Below are 18148 nucleotides of genomic sequence, written 5' to 3' on the forward strand. Positions count from 1 at the left end.
TTAAAGTGAATGGTGTGATCAACATTTTGAGCGGTCACACTGCCGATTCGGTTCACTGGTCACGCCAGGGTGACGGTATCAATCTGGAGAAAATTTAAGATTTACAGAGCTAATGTTACTATACGCTGCATTTCATATGGAAATCGCATTACAAGCATGTTTTAATGCCGGCTGCTGTGGCTTTTCTCTTTGCACCTCTCTACCACTGAAGGTATGCCTTTGAAGTGAATGGTGTGATCTACATTTTGAGGGGTCACACTGCCGATTCGGTTCACTGGTCAGGCCAGGGTGACGGTATCAATCTGGAGAAAATTTAAGATTTACAGAGCTAATGTTACTATACGCTGCATTTGATATAGAAATCGCATTACAAGCATGTTTTAATGTCCGGCTGCTGTGGCTTTTCTCTTTGCACCTCTCAACCATTGAAGGTATGTCTTTGAAGTGAATGGTGTGATCTACATTTTGAGGGGTCACACTGCCGATTCTGTTCACTGGTCACGCCAGGGTGACGATATCAATCTGGAGAAAATTTAAGATTTACAGAGCTAATGTTACTATACGCTGCATTTCATACAGAAATCGCATTACAAGCATGTTTTAATGTCCGGCTGCTGTGGCTTTTCTCTTTGCACCTCCCTACCATTGAAGGTATGTCTTTGAAGTGAATGGTGTGATCTACATTTTGAGGGGTCACACTGCCGATTCGGTTCACTGGTCACGCCAGGGTGACGGTATCAATCGGGAGAAAATTTAAGATTTACAGAGCTAATGTTACTATACGCTGCATCTGATATGGAAATCGCATTACAAGCATGTTTTAATGTCCGGCTGCTGTGGCTTTTCTCTTTGCACCTCTCTACCATTGAAGGTATGTCTTTGAAGTGAATGGTGTGATCTACATTTTGAGGGGTCACACTGCCGATTCGGTTCACTGGTCACGCCAGGGTGACGGTATCAATCTGGAGAAAATTTAAGATTTACAGAGCTAATGTTACTATACGCTGCATTTCATATGGAAATCGCATTACAAGCATGTTTTAATGTCCGGCTGCTGTGGCTTTTCTCTTTGCACCTCTCTACCATTGAAGGTATGTCTTTGAAGTGAATGGTGTGATCTACATTTTGAGGGGTCACACTGCCGATTCGGTTCACTGGTCAGGCCAGGTAGTAAAGGCCATTTATGAAAAAAGGGGAAAAAACTTGCAAAAAATTGATTTTTGGTGAAAGCATTAAACAATATGTATGTAACAGCATACTAAAAGTATAGAATTTTATCATGGTGCAAAATGCATTTTTTGGGGTAAAAAGTTTAAAAATATAATTGAAACTGTGAATTTCTGGAATCGGCCCATAATGATGTCAATATTTTTATTAAGAAAGCGAAATTTTGCATGGTAGTAGACAATTATAACACAAAAAAATTAAGCTTATGATTATTTTTAAAAAAATCCAATATGACCGCCAAAATCCAAGATGGTCTCCATTAAATTCTCATTTCACAGGAAAACCGTTTAAGTATGTCACAACATAAGTTCAAATAGTGTATAAAATGACCAGCATCATAGAAGATACACACATTTTATTTCAAAACACACAGACTTCAGTCTTAAACAAATTCAAGATGGCTTCTCAATTCCAAGATGGCCGCCACGGGGTCATTTAGACAATACAGACCCCGAATAAGAAAATGCCCCTAAAAATGGTTTGACTGAAAATATTTTTCTTGCATCAAACATGACCCCCATTTTTTCTGATTTTTATTCAGCACTGACAATATTCATCAAGAGAATGTAAGATAAAGACATTTAAAGTAGGTCCTGATGTGTGCTACAGCCATTGGAAATATGACAATTTTATATAGAATAACTAAGAACAGCTATTTAGTGTGCTGTAACATACAAGGGTACATTGGTAAAAATTGAAATCTGGCCAGATGAGGATGGAAAAGGTCTACTTTGACTAGAATTTGATAGAAGATGGTAAATTTATTGCAATTTTGCTTTAAATATTGATAAACACAAAAAGACCACATTTTAAATGTATTTGTGTGTATGCACAGTACTTCTTCTCAAAACTGCATTTTGGTTTCCTAAAACGATTGCTAATTTCTAGTAGTCAGAGGTACAGTTGAACATATTTTACAGTTTAAATGTGTAATTTGCCCTGACAGTGTAGCAGATCACAGTAGAAAATGACAAAACAGGGCAAAAGTAGGCTACAGATATGATAACTGATTGAAAATTATGTTGTGACAGCTATTTTTGCCAAAATTTGACGAGTTCTCCACGTTACTGAAATTGCCATAAATCCTTAGAAATTGTTGGTATAAACTAAAACCTTGTATTTAGGTTCTATGTACATTTCAAATGAAACTGGCACAATCTTAGAGAAAAAAGTTTTTCTTATAGGCATACAGGCACTTAATAGGAAAATGGTCAAAAATCGTAGTCGCGTAATGGCGGATTCACATAGTCCTCATTTTTTGCTCTTTAGAGCTATTTTCCTTATTTTCTTTGCAATATTTGCTGATCTATGCCTGACATGTAGGTAGCATTTTCATAATAAAATAATAACACTACAGAATGTGTCATGTTGACGTACATCATACACTATCACTAGAGGGATCTCATTGTTTAGCTAATTTTGCAGTTTGTGTGTTTGACTGAAAATATTTTTTCTGCATCAAGCATGACCCCTGCTTTCCTTTTTCATTTTATTCAGTATTGACAATATAATTGCAAGAAAATATAAGTTACAGACATTTAAAATAGGTCCTGATGTGCGCTGCAGTCATTGGGAATATGTGAATTTTATAAAGAATAAAAAAAGAACAGCTATTAAGTGTGTCATAACCTTTAACAAAAACATTAATTGAATACATTTTACTAAAGTACGATTCGCAATAGCATAGAAATCTATATCATAACAACACTTCCACATAGCATATGTAAATATCAGGATACGAGTTATATGACACAGGAAAATGCTTACGCCTTTAGTATCTAGAACAATGTAATGGGTCCAATCGCTACGGTGACTGTCCTATGTTAAAACGTAGAGCTGGTGAGACCATATACAGTACCTTATAAATATTTTTTCTCTGGCTACCTCGCCTAAATGATTCATGACTGTAATGATTTCAGGGATCAGGCGAATCACTCAATGTTTCAAACTAACAACCTTCAACTAATGATAATCAGCTCAAACGCCTATAGGCTGGGAATACTGTGTTTGACTGTTTTGAAGTTCCTGTCAGCCAATGTCTTTGAATCGGCAACATACAAGTGTCCTTTCACATAGATGTTCAGCCGGTGTTCTCTTACACGAAGCTGCAACTCAATATGATTGCCCTAACTCCTGGATGCTCAGCGCTTATATGCTATAAAATACAGCATTAAAATGACCCCCAATGCATTGGATGTACTTCGCCGATAACGTTGAACCTCGTTCTCTTCCTGATTCAGAAGATTACTGGTGTTCTCTTACATGAAGCTGCAACTCAATATGATTGCCCTAACTCCTGGATGCTCAGCGCTTATATGCTATAAAATACAGCATTAAAATGACCCTAATGCCTTGGCTGTACTCCGCCGATAACGTTGAACCTCGTTCTCTTACTGATTCAGAAGATACCAAACCAAACGTCTCTGTCTCAGATTTCTGATGATCAGCCTGTATTTGCTATTGTCTATCCCGTAAAGGTTTAATTTCTATGCGCTGGTCTTTACACTTGAAACCTATTTACAATACTTCAACTCTTCTTTAGTCTCAAACGTCTTTTTTATATAATTTATCTGCCCTAACAGTGTAGCTGCAACAGCTCTTTTTTCAAGGTACTAGGATAAATTATAAGTTAAATCCTTGATGTGTGGATACAGAATGACTTCAATGACATTGTAATTCATCTACTTATCTATACCCTAGCAGAGGTGTGCTTTGACTGGTGCTATTAATGGAACTTGTTTCTGATTGGTCCAAATTCAAACATATTTTACATTGAATACACGAGTACTTGATCTAACAAATAGTTGGTTCTCTTTTACTATACGATTGTATTTAACATATTGTGTGATGCTGAGATCCAGCTATGACTGTTATTAACCCAAGCCGTTCATAAGGTTATAACACATTAAATAGCTGTTCATCTTTATACGATATACAATTGACATATTTCCAATGGCTGTAGCACACATCAGGACCAATTTAGAATGTCTATAACTTACATTTTCTTGAAGAATATTATCAGTGCTGAATAAAAATCAAAAGAAAAGCAGGGGTTATGTTTGATGCAAGAAAAATATTTTCAGTCAAACACACAAATTGCAAAATCAGCTGAAAATGAGACCCCAGGTTGTAGTGGTGGAGTATATGTTTCCATGACAAATTCTGTCATGTTATTATTTCATTGTGAAAACGCTACCTACATGTCAAGCATAGTAATTTATGTCATTTCAGAAAAATAGTTAAAATATAAGGAAAATAGCTCTACAGAACAAAAAAAGGAAGAAAAAGGCTGAGGACTATTTGAATCTACCATATTTTTCGTGCCATTTTCCTATTTAATAAAAAAGAAAATTATCTGAAAACACCTTTTAATGTAATTTTGCCTCAAAACTATGATTATCATATGGGAAATGATATTACTGAGAAAGAAAAGTACCCATACTCATATATTTTGTTAATAAATAAGGAAGTTATCGCTGCTTTACGACAATTTCTACTGCCGAATGACTTGGCAATTTTATCTGTATACTTCACTATTGCCTCGTATTGAATCTGCTGGCAGTATGTTTTCCATCTTAGGTAAACTACATACTGTTACTAACAATAACAAGCTTATTATATGTAAAAGCAATGATATGAGAGAATTTGACATAAAATCGACGACAGTTCTGGTTTAAATGTCGTTTTTATGGCGGCCATATTGGATTTAGGACGCCATTTTGTTTTCTTCTAAATTTCTAATTAGTTTACATTTTGCACAATATAGTAATCTAATGTAGTGCCAAAGTTGGACCTCGTAAGATGCATAAATCAGTTTTTATAAGCCGATTCCAGAAATCCGAGTTCCATTAATATTTTAAACATTTTAACCCCAAAAATAGACATTTTGCATCATGATACTTTTCTATACTTTTTATATGTTGTTGCATACATCTTGTATAATACTTACACAAAAAATCAATTCTTTGCGAGTTTTTTCCTTTATTTGGCATTTAGGCCATAAATGGCCTTTACTAAGGGTGACGGTATCAATCTGGAGAAAATTTAAGATTTACAGAGCTAATGTTACTATACGCTGCATTTCATATGGAAATCGCATTACAAGCATGTTTTAATGTCCGGCTGCTGTGGCTTTTCTCTTTGCACCTCTCTACCATTGAAGGTATGTCTTTGAAGTGAATGGTGTGATCACATTTGAGGGGTCACACTGACACTCACGAGTTTGTTTAAACATGAGCAGTGTTCACTTGGATAAACACACTAAATATGTTATTTAACAATTTTAAAAAAAGGGGCATTATTCCCAAAAAAGTGACCCTGCACCCCATACAAAGCACCAGGGGTTTCTCCCCTCAAAATTTTAAAAGGGGAGGGAACAAAAGTGTCAAACCCATCTAACCCCCTTTTTGAATACTGTCCTTAGGAGTTGGTTTAACATTTTTTGAAAAAAAGGGGATCCGCCAAAAAATTTTTATTTCAGAACTTTATCACAGTTCTATTTTGGAAGTAGAGTTAATTTGTTTTCCCTTTTTTACATTTTTAAAAACAAAATTTTTATATACAAATTTTTTTTTAAAATAAAATCCTACAATTTTTTTTGTTTTTTTAAAATTTTATTTATTTGACTTTTTAATATCATTTTACCCCAAAAGTTTTTGAAACGTTTTAAAAATTGTAAAAACTTTTTGTATTTTTGGAGGGTTTACTCTGTTTTTTGAAATTAATCTTTTCTTGGGGTATTGGTGAAAAAAGTAGAATTTTTTCATATCTTAAAAAAAGGTTTCGATGGGTAACGATTTGACAAAAAAAAATTTTTTAAAATGATAAATTTTTTGGGTTTTTAAAAGTTTTAAAAAAAACTATTAATAAATGGGCTTATATGGCCCCGCAAAAACCCCCTATATTGGTTTTCCCCCTGGCTCGGCTCATATTTTAACATTAGGAGAAAAAGTTTTCTTGTTCCAATTTATTTCAATACTTCCAAATTTTTAAAGGGGCCAATATGAGACAAATCAGAGACAAAAATAAAAAAATCATCCTTACGGGGGAAAAAAAAGGGCGATACGGGGTTTTGTGTATTTTACTGGTTGGATACAGGAGGCCACTACGGGGTTGCCCCTAAAAAATTTCCCAATTTAAACGAATTTTTATTGGGGTTATTAGTTTTTTGTCCCTTTGGGGCCAAAACAAACAAAATAAGGAGGCAAAAAAATTTTGGGGCCCTTATGGGCCCAATTGGGGCCCGGGGGGGAAATTTACAAATAAGAGGCAATTTAAAAGGAATGAATGCTATTTGAACTTCTAAATTATAATAATTTCTGAATTGAAAATTTCAGCGGCTAGAAATTTATTTCTCTTTTTTAAAAAAAATAAATTGAGTAGCCTTGGGTTTTTGATAGTATGACGTAATGACTTGCCCGGAGGGGGAAAATGCTTCCTCGAGGGTAGCTTTTTAAAAAGGGGTTGTCATTTTAAACAAAGGGCCTCAGGAAAACTGGAACAGTGAAAAAACGGTACGGGGTGGCACATATTTTGGCTTATTTTCTGAAATTTTAAAAGTGTTACTGGAGTATGGGAAAAGGGGTTTTGGCCCGTTGGGGGTATAATTTTTTTAGGTTAAAATTTTTTGCAGCGATTTTTAAAAAATTTGGGAAAAATTTAGCTTTTTTTGTCATCGTTTCCGCGACGGGAGAGGGAAAAATTCCCGGGCTTGTAAAAAAGGAAAAATTAGATAAATTTGAATGAATTTTTAGATGGTTTTTAAAAGATAGACATACGTGATGTTAATGTTGCAATATTTTTTTATTTCAGGTGTGTGGGTTTCAGGAATTTTTTGTGAGGGTTTTTAAAGTTTGGTAGGGGGACTCTAGGTGAGGGGCTCAAAAACCGTTTTTCTGCCCTTTAAAAGCAAATCTTGAAAAAAAGTAAGTTCTTCCATGTGTATTTTTTTGAGGGCTTAGAGGTTTTTTTAGTTGTTTGTGAAGTGAATATGAGTTTTTAAAAAATTAAATTTTTTAAGGCAAAAAAGAGTTTTTAAAGAGCAAAAACTAAGGGGAGAAAAACCCGCGTTTTTGACATGAAAGTCATTTTTAAAAGTGTTTTCCCCACGATATAAAGAAAGATTTTTCTTTTCTGACAAAACCCTTTTACTTAACAAATGTTACCCGTGACATTAAAAAATCTCAAAAAAGGAAATTTAAAAGCAAATTCAATTTATTTCTATTTAAATTTAGTTAAACTTTTTAAAAAGCAAAATAGGGGGGCCGGACTGTTGGGAAAAGAAAATCGGGGGGACTTTCGGCAGTATTCCTCTGAAATCATGTTTCGGGGGGGTTTGTTTCAGTTTAGAAAATTTTTGTAAAATATTGCATATAATTAACGCCATCACGCACACAAAAATTTTTTTTGAGAAAAGACACTTTTCCCCCCAAAATAGAAAAAGGGGTTTTTAAAGGGGTTTTTTCCAAAAAAAACGTTTTTTTCAATTTCAACACTCGCGAAAAGTGATCATTATCAAATTTTAGGTCTTAAAAATGGCTCGTGGTCTGAGGGAGTCAGTTCTATGGGTTAAAGGCAAGTACCCCAAGCAATTCACCGTGCAGATAATTTTTCTTCAAATAACACCATTTTTGGTTTTTAGGGAAAAGACAAAATTTGCTTTTAGTGGTATTTTTTGAAACGTTACGACGGTGACATATGGTGCCATTCATGTGCTTGTTTGCTTCCCGGGGAGGTCCAGCACAGTATCAGTGATTTTTAAAAAAACTTTTTAAAGTTCCCCCCAGCTTGGCAGTGAACATACTAGGGTACTAAAAAAATGGGTTTGGGCCTATTTTTGTATGCAATGGGCCCCAAATGAAGCTGTAAAGTTACTAGTTAATTTTGGTACGCGTTCCCTGGTAAATTTCTGCATACATGAGGGATTTCAAATTTTTCAAAAAAATTTAAAAGCATATGTTTTGGGTATGAAAAATTGGGTTTTTTTTGGTCTGAATTGATTTAAAATTAAAAAAAAAAACAGGGAAATGTTACTATTGGGGTCACTTTTGTCTCCCCTTAAAGGAGGCAAGGGAAACATTTTGAGCCGGGTTTGTGTTTGAAAAGGCCGGGGGGGAAAATTTACAAAAAAGAAGGGAATTTTTTGGAATGAAGTGCAAAAATTTTTTAACTTCCCAAATTATAAAAAATTGTAGAAATTTAAGTTGGAGGGCTAGAATTGAGTTTTTCTTATTTAAAAAAAAAAAGTTGAGTAGCCTTTTTTCTTGATAGTATGACGTAATGATTCAGGAAGGGGATACATGCCCTTCCCTGGCTAGCTTTAAAGTGGGGGTTTTCCCCTTTTGCAGGGACCTCGGGAAAAAATGGAACAGTGAAGAAAAAGGGACGGATGGGACAAATATTTGGGGTTATTTTAGATTTTACAGTGTTAAGGAGTATGGAACAGTGTAGCAGTTTGGGGGGTATAATTTTCAGGAAATTTTCTGCAGGGGATTTTTTAAAAAAGGCAAATTTTTGCTTTTTTTTGTCATCAGTTTCCCCGAAACCGGGGAGACACAAAAAATTTAGGTTTTTGTAAACAGAAAACTAGATATTAGAGATTTATTGTAATGGGTTTTTAAAAAGATAGACAAAACAGTGATGTTAATGTTTTTTTTTAATTTTCTTTATTTTAGGTGTGTGGTTACAGTTTTTTTGAGGTTTTTTAAAGGTTTGGTAAGGGGACTCTAGGTGAGGAGCTCAGGGAAAAATGTTTATGCCCCCTTAAAGCCCAAATTTGAAAATTTTAAGTTTTCCCTGTGTAAAAATTTTTTTGATGGCTTAGGGGGTTTTTTTAGTTTGATTTTTGAAGTGAATATGAGTTTTAAAAAAATTTAAATTTTTAAGCAAAAAAGAGAGTTTTTAAGACAATTTCCCAAGGGGAGATAACCGCGTTTTTGAAATGAAAGTCATTTTTTTTCAGTGTTTTCCAGCCGATATAATGAAAGTTTTAAACTTTCCCGACCCCCATTTTACTTAGACATAAGCTTACTGTGACATTAAAGTCGTCAAATAAGGCCAAATTTAAATGCAAATCATTGTTTTATTTTAAATTTAGTAAGCTTTTTTTAAAAGCAAAAAAGCGGGGTCGGACTGTGGAAAAAGACCCCGGGGGTACTTTCGGCAGTATGTTCCCCCCTGAATCATGTTTTTTGTTTTGTTTCCCTTTTTGAAGTTTGTACAAATTGGGATATAATTTAACGCCCGTCACAGCCCCACAAAATTTTTTGGGGAATAACATCTTTTCCCTTTAAAAAAGATATTTTTAAAGGTTTTGTCTCAAAAATAAAAAGTTTTTTCTCATATTTCATCACTCGCCCAAAAATGATCAAATCAAAAAAAATTTAGGTCTTAAAAATGGACTCGTGGTCTGATTTCATTTAGTTCTTGGGTTTGAAAGTCATGTAAAATTTATAGCTAAAATCACAGTGCAGATAATTTTCTTTTAAAAAGACAAACCCTTTTGTGTCCCAGGGGAATTTTTTAAAATTAGCATGTAGTGGGGATTTTGTGAAAAGTTACGACGGGGACTTGGTGCCCCATTTCCCTGTCTTGTACTTCCTGGAGCAGGGCCACAAAAGTATCATGAGTTTAAAAATTTCTATAATGTTTAAACCAGCCTTTGGGAGCCCCGAAAATATCTAGATACAAAAACCCTGGTTTAGGGCCCCATTTTTGTATGCAATGGGCCCTAAAAAAGCTGTAAATTTTTTCTAGGGAATTTCGGGAAAGCGTTTCCGGTTTAAATTTTTTTGCATAATGATGTAATTTTTAAATTGTCAAAATTTTCAACAGCATATGGGTTGGGTATGTATGGAAAATTGGGTTTCTTTTTGGGCTGAATTGATTAATTAAAAAAATAAACAGCAAAGGGAACCCATTGGGGTCACTTTTTTCTCCCTTAAAAGGGGGCAGTAAAAAAGTTTTTAGCCGTTAGTTGGGCCAATTGGGCCGGGGTGAAAATTTACAAATAAAAGGAAAATTTTTGGAAATTAAGGCATATTTGAACTTTTAAATTTATATTTAAATTTCCCGAATTGAAGTTTCCCCGGGGGCTGAAATTTTAGTTTTTCTTATTTAAAAAAAAACAGTTGATTTCCTTGACTTGATAGTAAAAGGCGTAATGAATTTCAGGACGTATACAGGGTTTTTCTTAAACTAGGGTTTAAAATGGGGGTTTTCATTTTTAGCAGGGACCTCAGGAAAACGGGAAAAAGTGGGAAAAAAACGGGGACGGATGGGGACATTTATTTGAGGTATTTTCAGTTTTCCCGTGTTTTTGGGTTTTGGGAAAAAGGTTTTGCAGTTGGGGGTATAAATTTCCCGGAAAATTTTTTGGGAGCGATTTAAAAATTGGGGAAATTTGTTTTTTTTTGTCATCAGTTTCCGCCCACCCGGGAGAGCACAAAATTTTAGGCTTGTAAAGAAAACTAGATATTAGAGATGTATTTTAGTGGGTTTTTTTTAACGATAGACATTCAGTGATGTTAATGTTGCAATACTTTTTTTCAGGGGTGTGGGTTTCAAACTTTTGGTGAGGTTTTGGAAAATTTGGTAGGCCCACCTAGGGTGAGGAAACTCAGAAAAAATTTTTTCCCCGCCTCCCTTTTGACAAAACTTAAAAATTTTTTAAAATTCTTCCATGTGTTTTTATTTGATGTCTTAGAGGGTTTTTTAGTATGGTTTTTGAAGTGAATATGAAATTTTTTAAAAATTTAAATTTTTAAGGGAAAATAGAGTTTTTAAAAGCAAAAAACTAAGGGGAGAAACCGAAATTTGACATGAAAGTCAGTTTTTCAGTGTTTTTCCCAGCCCATATAATGAAAAAATTTATCGTTCCCGAAACCAATTTTTCTTAGACATATGCTTACTTGACTTTTAAAATCGTCCCAAAAAAGGCCAAATTTTAAAAGCAAATTCATTGATTTTTTATTAAAACATTTAAACTTTTTAAAAAGCCCAAATTTGCGGTCTCGACTTTTTGGAAAACCCCCGGGGGTATTTCGGCGTATTCCCCTGAATCGGTTTCTTGTTCGTTTTAGTTTAGAAAATTATGTACATATTGCATTAATATAGACGCCATCACAGCACACAAAAAATTTAAGGGAAAAGACATCTTTTCCCCCTAAAAAAAATAGGTTTTAAAGGTTTTTTTCTCAAAAAAAAACGTTTTTCTCCTCTTTCATCACTCGCGAAAATGTTTATTATCAATTTTAGGTTTTTTAAATGGACCCCTTTGGGCTGATTTCAGTCGTTTTTATGGGGTTGAAAGTCATGTCATCATAGCTAAATTCACATGCAGTTTAAATTTTCTTCAAATAGACACATTTAGTGTTAGGAATGACAAAATTTTTAAAGTTTGTGGTATTTTTTTGAAACGTTAGACGGTGACATATGGTGCTCATACATGTGCTTTAGCTTCCTGGACAGGGCCAGCACAGTATCAGGAGTTTTAAAAATTTCTATTTAAAAATTTACCAGTTTGGGGCTGAACAAATTTAAACTAAAAACAGGTTTAGACCTCATTTTTTTTTGCAATGGGCCCTAAATGAAGCTGTAATTTTTTACTAGTTTTAAATTTTGGTTTCGCGTTCCGGGAAAAAAATTTTTTGCCTTTCAAAGATGTATTTCAGTTGTCAAATTTTCCCAAAAGCAATATGTTTGGGTATGTAAGAATGGGTTTTTTTTGGTTCCCGAATTTATTTTAAATTTCAAAAAAAACAGCAAATGTCATACTATTTGGGGTCACTTTTGTCTCCCTTTAAGGGGGCAGTTTAAAAAGTTTTGGCCCTTAGTGTCGAATTGGCCGGGGGTGAAATTTACAAATTAAAAGGGAATTTACGGAATTTAAGTGCATATTTGAACTTTTAAATTTTTTTAAAAATTGCTAGAATTGAAGTTTCTGCGGCTAGAATTGAGTTTCTCTTATTTAAAAAAAATCTTTGAGTAGCCTTGATCTTGAAAGTATGGGCTAATGGGCTTGCAGGAGCGAAAAAATGCTTCCTCGAGCTTGCTTTTTTAAAATGGGGGTTTTTCATTTTAGCAGGGACCTCAGGAAAAACTGGAAAAATGAAGAAACGGTTTTCGGATGGCACATATATTTAGCTTATTTTCGATTTTACAGTGTTACTGGGGTATGGAAAAAGGTAGCAGTTTGGGGGAAAAATTTTCAGGAAAAAATTTTCCCAGCGATTTTTAAAAATTTGGGAAAATTTTGGGTTTTTTTTTGTCATCTTTTCCGCGACCCGGGGGGCACAAAAAATTCCCGGTCTTGTTTAAACAGAAAACTAGAAATTTGAGATGTTTGTAGTTTTGGGTTTTTAACGATAGACCTACAGTGATGTTAATTTTTGGGATATCTTTTTTTTCGGGTGTGGTTTTCAAAAACTTTTTTGTGAGGTTTGAAAGTTAGGTGGCGACTCTAAAGGGTTTAGGAAACCAGAAAACTGTTTTTTCTTTCCTCCTTTTTAAAGCAAATCTTTAAATTTGTAAGTTTTTTTCCTGTGTTTTTTTTGATTCTTAGAGGTTTTTCGTATGATTTGTGAAGTTTAATATGATTTTTTTAAAAATTTAAATTTTTAAGCAAAAGAGAGTTTTTAAGAGCAATAACTAAGGGAGAATTTTAAAACCCCCGGGTTTGACATGAAATCAGTTTTTTCAGTTTTTTCCGAGCCGTTAATGAAAATTATCTGTTTTTACCCAAATTTTTCTTAACAAAATGCTTACTGGACATTAAATTCGTCAAATAAGGGAAATTTAAAAAAATTTTATTGATTTCCAAATTTAAATTTGTAAGCTTTTAACAGCAAAATACGGCTCGGACTGTGGAACAGCCTCGGGGAAATTTTTGGCAGTATTTTCCCCTAATTTATTTTCGTTGTTCGTTTTTTTTGTTTAGAAATTTTTTTACATATTGCCCTTAATAAAAAAACGGGCCCGTCAAAGGGACACAAAAATTTTTTAAAAAAGACATCTTTTCCCTTAAAAAAAATTGGTTTTTAAAGGTTTGTTTTCAAAAATAAAGTTTTTTTTTCATATTTCATCACTCGCGAAAAATGGTCATTATCAAATTTAGGTCCCTTAAAAATGGACTCGTGGCTGATGCAATCAGTTCTTTTTGGGGTTTAAAGTCAGTACAAACATAGCTAAATATCACAGTGCAGTTTAAATTTTCTTCAAATAGGGCACCATTTAGTGTCTAGGAATAGACAAATTACCCTGTAGTGGTATTTTGTTTAAAAAGTTTCGGGCGGTTTCATATGGGCCTTTCATTGCTTGTAGCTCCGGAGCAGGGCCCCGCACAGTATCAGTGAGTTAAAATTGCTATAATGTTCACCAGCTTGGCAGCTTTAACATATCTGAAAACTAAAAACCCTTTGGGTTTAACCTCATTTTTTTTATTTCAAAGGGCCCAAAAAAAAGCTGAAAAGTTTTCTAGTTTTAAATTTTGGTTCCCCGTTTGGTTAGGGAAATTTTGAAAACCTGATGTATTTTCCCTTTGTCAAAATTTTACACCTATGTTGGTTTTGTAGAAATTTGGGGTTTTTTTTTGGTCTGAAATTTATTAAAATTTCAAAATAAACCCGCAAATGTCCCTACTATTGGGGTCACTTTTTTCTCCCTTAAGGAAATCTTGAAAAATTTTTAAGTTCTTCCAAAGTTTTATTTTTTTTGATGTTTAGAGGGTTTTTTAGTAGATTTTGGGGAAGTGAATTTGGTTTTTTAAAAATTTAAATTTTTAAACAAAAAGAGAGTTTTTAAAAGCCAATAATAAAGGGGGATAAACCCCGATTCTGACCCTGAAAGTCAGTTTTTTCAGTGTTTTCCGAGCCCCATATAATGAAAGTTTTATCTGTTCTGACACCCTTTTACTTAACATAAAGCTTTCTGTACATTTAAAATCGTCAAATAAAGGGATTTTTTTAAAGCAAATTCAAAATTTATTTCTATTAAATTTAGTAAGCTTTTTAACAGGCCAAAAAAACGGGGTCGACTGTGGAAAAAGGGCCTCGGGGGGACTTTCGGCAAAAATGTCCTCTAAACAGTGGGTTTTGTTGTTGTTTCAGTTTAGAAGTTAAGTAAAATATTTCATATAATATAGACCCAGTCCCCAACACACAAAAGTTTTTGGAATAGACATCTTTTCCCCCCAAAAAAATAGGTTTTGAATGGGTTTTTTCCAAAAAAAGTTTTTTCATATTTCATCACTCGCGAAAAAATGATCATTATCAAATGAGGTTTTTAACATGGATGTGGTCGATTTTTGTCAGTTTTTTGGGGTTAAATCATGTAATTTATAGCTAAATATCACATGCAGATAATTACTTCAAAAAGACAAACCAAATTTTGTGTCTGGAAATAGACAAATTTGCAAAGTAGTGGTATTTTGTGAAACCCTTACGACGGGACATATGGGGTCATACATGTGCTTGTAGCTTCTGAGGCAGGTCCCCCCACAGTATCAGTGAGTTAAAATTGCTATAATGTTCAGCCAGCTTGGCATTGGAAAAATAACTAGAAAACTAAAAACATGGTTGAGGGCCTCATTTTTTTTAAATTTTCAAGGGCCCCAAATGAAGCTTAATTTAAATATTAATTTCGGTACGCTTTTCCCGGTAGAATTTTTTGCTAAAATGATGTATTTTATTTTTCCAAAATTTTTTAAACCAATTTTGTTGGATTGGGATGAATTGGGTTTCTTTTTTGGGGAATTTATTAATTTACAAAATAAACAGCAAATGTATAATATTGGGATACTTTTGTCTCCCTTTTAAGAGCAAATCTTTAAAAAATTTTAAGTTTTTTCCATTGTATTTATTTTATGTCTTAGAGGTTTTTCAGTTGAATTGTAAGTTTAATATGAGTTTTTAAAAAAAAAATTTTTAAGCAAAATTAGTTTTTTAAAAAACAAAAATTAAAAGGGGGGATAACCGCGATTTGACTAAAGTCATTTTTAAAAAGTGTTTTCCGAAACCCCCAAATAAAGAAAAATATATCTGTTCTGAAAACCATTTTACTTAGGGAAAATATGCTTACTGTGACATTAAAGTCGTCAAAAAAAAGGCCCTTTAAATGCAAATTCATTGTTTTTATTAATTCAGTTTAAATTTTTAAAAAACAAAATGCGGGGGTCCCAAGTGGAAAAAGACCTCGGGGGGGGCTTTTTGGCATTAAAGGGCCCCTGAATCAGTGTTTCGTTGTTCGTTTTTAGTTTTTGAAGTTATGTACATATTGCATTTAAAAAATAGACGGGCCCGGCCAGCCACAAAAGTTTTGAAATAGACTTTTTTTTCCCCTAAAATAGATAGGTTTTTTAAAGGTTTGTCTCAAAAAAAACGTTTTTTTCATATTTCTTTACTCGCGAAAAGTGGTTTTATTATAAATTGAGGTCTTAACATGGATCGGTTTGGGTTTATTTCAGTCAGATTATGGGTTTGAAAATCATGTACATTTATAGCAAAATATCACAGTGCAGATAATTAAACTTCAAATAACACCATTTTGTGTTAGGGAAAAGACAAATTAGCAAGTAGTGGTATTTTGTGGGAAAGTTACACGGTGACATATTGGGGGCCCATACAATTGCTTTTAGCTTCCTGGAGGGAGGGCCGACAGTATCAGTGAGTTTTAAAATTTTATAAAGTTTAGCCACTTTGGGACTGAAAAATCCCCCAAAACTAAAAAAATGGTTTGGGACCTCTTTTTTGTATGCAATGGGGCCCCCAAAAGGGAAACTTTTAATGTTTTAGTTAATTTCGGTTTCGGTTCCTGGAAAAAAATTTCCCGCATACATGAAAGTATTTCAGTTGTCAAAATTTTCAAAAGCATATTTTGGTTTTGATGACATTGGGTTTTTTTTTTGGTCTTTAAAATTTATTAAAATTTCAAAAAAAAACAGCAAATGTATACTATTGGGGTCCCTTTTTTTCCTTTCCCCCAAGGAGGCAAATAAACGTTTTGAGGGCCCTTTGTGTCGAATTTTGGGCCCGGGGTGAAATTTACAAATAAGAGGCATTTAAAGGAAAGAAGTGCAAATTTTAACTTCTAAATTTAATAAATTTCTAGAATTAATTTTTCAGGGGGCTAGAATTGAGTTTTCTTATTTAAAAAAAAACAGTTTTGGGAGCCTTGATCTTTATAGAGGGCTAAAACTTGCGGAGCTAACATGCTTCCCCTGAGCTAGCTTAAAGTTGGGGGTTTTTCATTTTTTGCGGGAAACCCCAGGGAAAAAAGGAACAGTGAAAAAAACCCGGGACGGATTGGGACATATAAATTTTTGGGGTTATTTTCGGGCTTTACAGTTTTTTACGGGGTATGGAACAAATGTAAACAGTTTTGGGGGTATAATTTTCAGGAAATTTTCTGCAGGGGATTTAAAAAAATTGGCAAATTTAGCTTTTTTTGTCATCGTTTCCGCGACCCCGGGGGGGAGCACAAAATTCAAAGGGCCCTTTTAAACAAAAAAAACTAATATTAGAGTTTATTTTAATGGTTTTTAACGTAAACATACAGTGATGTTAAGTTGCAAAATCTTTATTTCAGGGGTGTGGTTTCAGACTTTTTTGTGAGGGTTTTTAAAGGTTTGGGAGGGGACTCTGGCTGAGGAGCCCCAAAAACTGTTTACTGCCCCCTTAAGAGCAAATCTTGAAAAAAATTTTTAAGTTTTCCCCTGTGTATTTATTTGTTTTTTAGAGGTTTTTTTAGTATGATTTGTTTTAAGTGAATTTTGAGTTTTTAAAAATTAAATTTTTAAGCAAAAAGAGGTTTTTAAAGGGGCAATAAAATAAAGGGGAGAAAACCGCGATTTTACATGAAAGTCGTTTACAGGTTTTCCGACCGATATAAGGGAAAAAAATCTGTTTGACACCATTTTTTTTGGGCATATGCTTAATGTGACATTTAAAATCGTCCCAAAAAAGGGATTTTTAAAGCAAATTCATTGAAATTTTTATTATTCGGGAACTTTTTTTAAAAGCAAAAAGGGGCTCGGGCTGTGGGGAAAAGACCTCGGGGGTACTTTCGGCCGTATTTTCCTCTGAATTCATGTTTCGTTGTTCGTTTCAGTTTAAATTTTTGTACAAATTTCTTTTTAATAAAGACGCCAGTCCACAGCACACAAAAATTTAAAAGAATAGGGCATCTTTTTCCCCCCAAAATAGATAGGTTTTGAAAGGTTTGTCTCAAAAAAACGTTTTTCTCATATTTCATCACCGCGAAAAGTGATCATTATCAAATTGAGGGCTTTAAAAAAGGACCGTGGTCTGATGCAGGCCCGTTCTAAAGGGTTTTAAAAGGGTCATTACATATAGCTAAATATCACGTGCAGAAAATTTTTCTTAAATGACAAACCTTTATTTCTTGGAAAAACAAATTTGCATTTTTTTGTGGTTTTTTTGTTAAAGTTACGACGGTGACATTGGTGCTCATTTTTGTGCTTGTACTTCCGGGGCGGTTTCCCGCACAGTAAAAAAAGGGGTTAAAAAATTTCTAAAATGGGTTTAGCCAGCTTTGGGAGCTGAAAATATCTAAAACAAAAACAGGGGTTTGGGCCCCCTTTTTGTATGCAATGGGGCCCCAAATGAAGCTGTAATGTTACTATTAATTTCGGTACGGTTCCCGGTAGAATTTTGCATACATGAATTTTTTCAGTTTTCAAAATTTTCCCAAAAGCATATGTTGGATATGTATGACATTGGTTTTCTTTTGGGCTGAATTGTTAAAATTTTCAAATAAACAGCAAATGTCATAAAAATTGGGGTCACTTTTGTTTCCCCTTTAAAGGGGCAGTAACAGTTTTTTGAGGCCCTTTTGTGTCGAAATTTGGGCCGGGGTGAAAAATTTTTTCAAATAAGAGGGAAATTTTCGGAATGAAGGGCATATTTGA

Source organism: Mercenaria mercenaria, chromosome 15 (genome assembly GCF_021730395.1).
Source record: "Mercenaria mercenaria strain notata chromosome 15, MADL_Memer_1, whole genome shotgun sequence".
Lineage (NCBI taxonomy): Eukaryota > Metazoa > Mollusca > Bivalvia > Venerida > Veneridae > Mercenaria > Mercenaria mercenaria.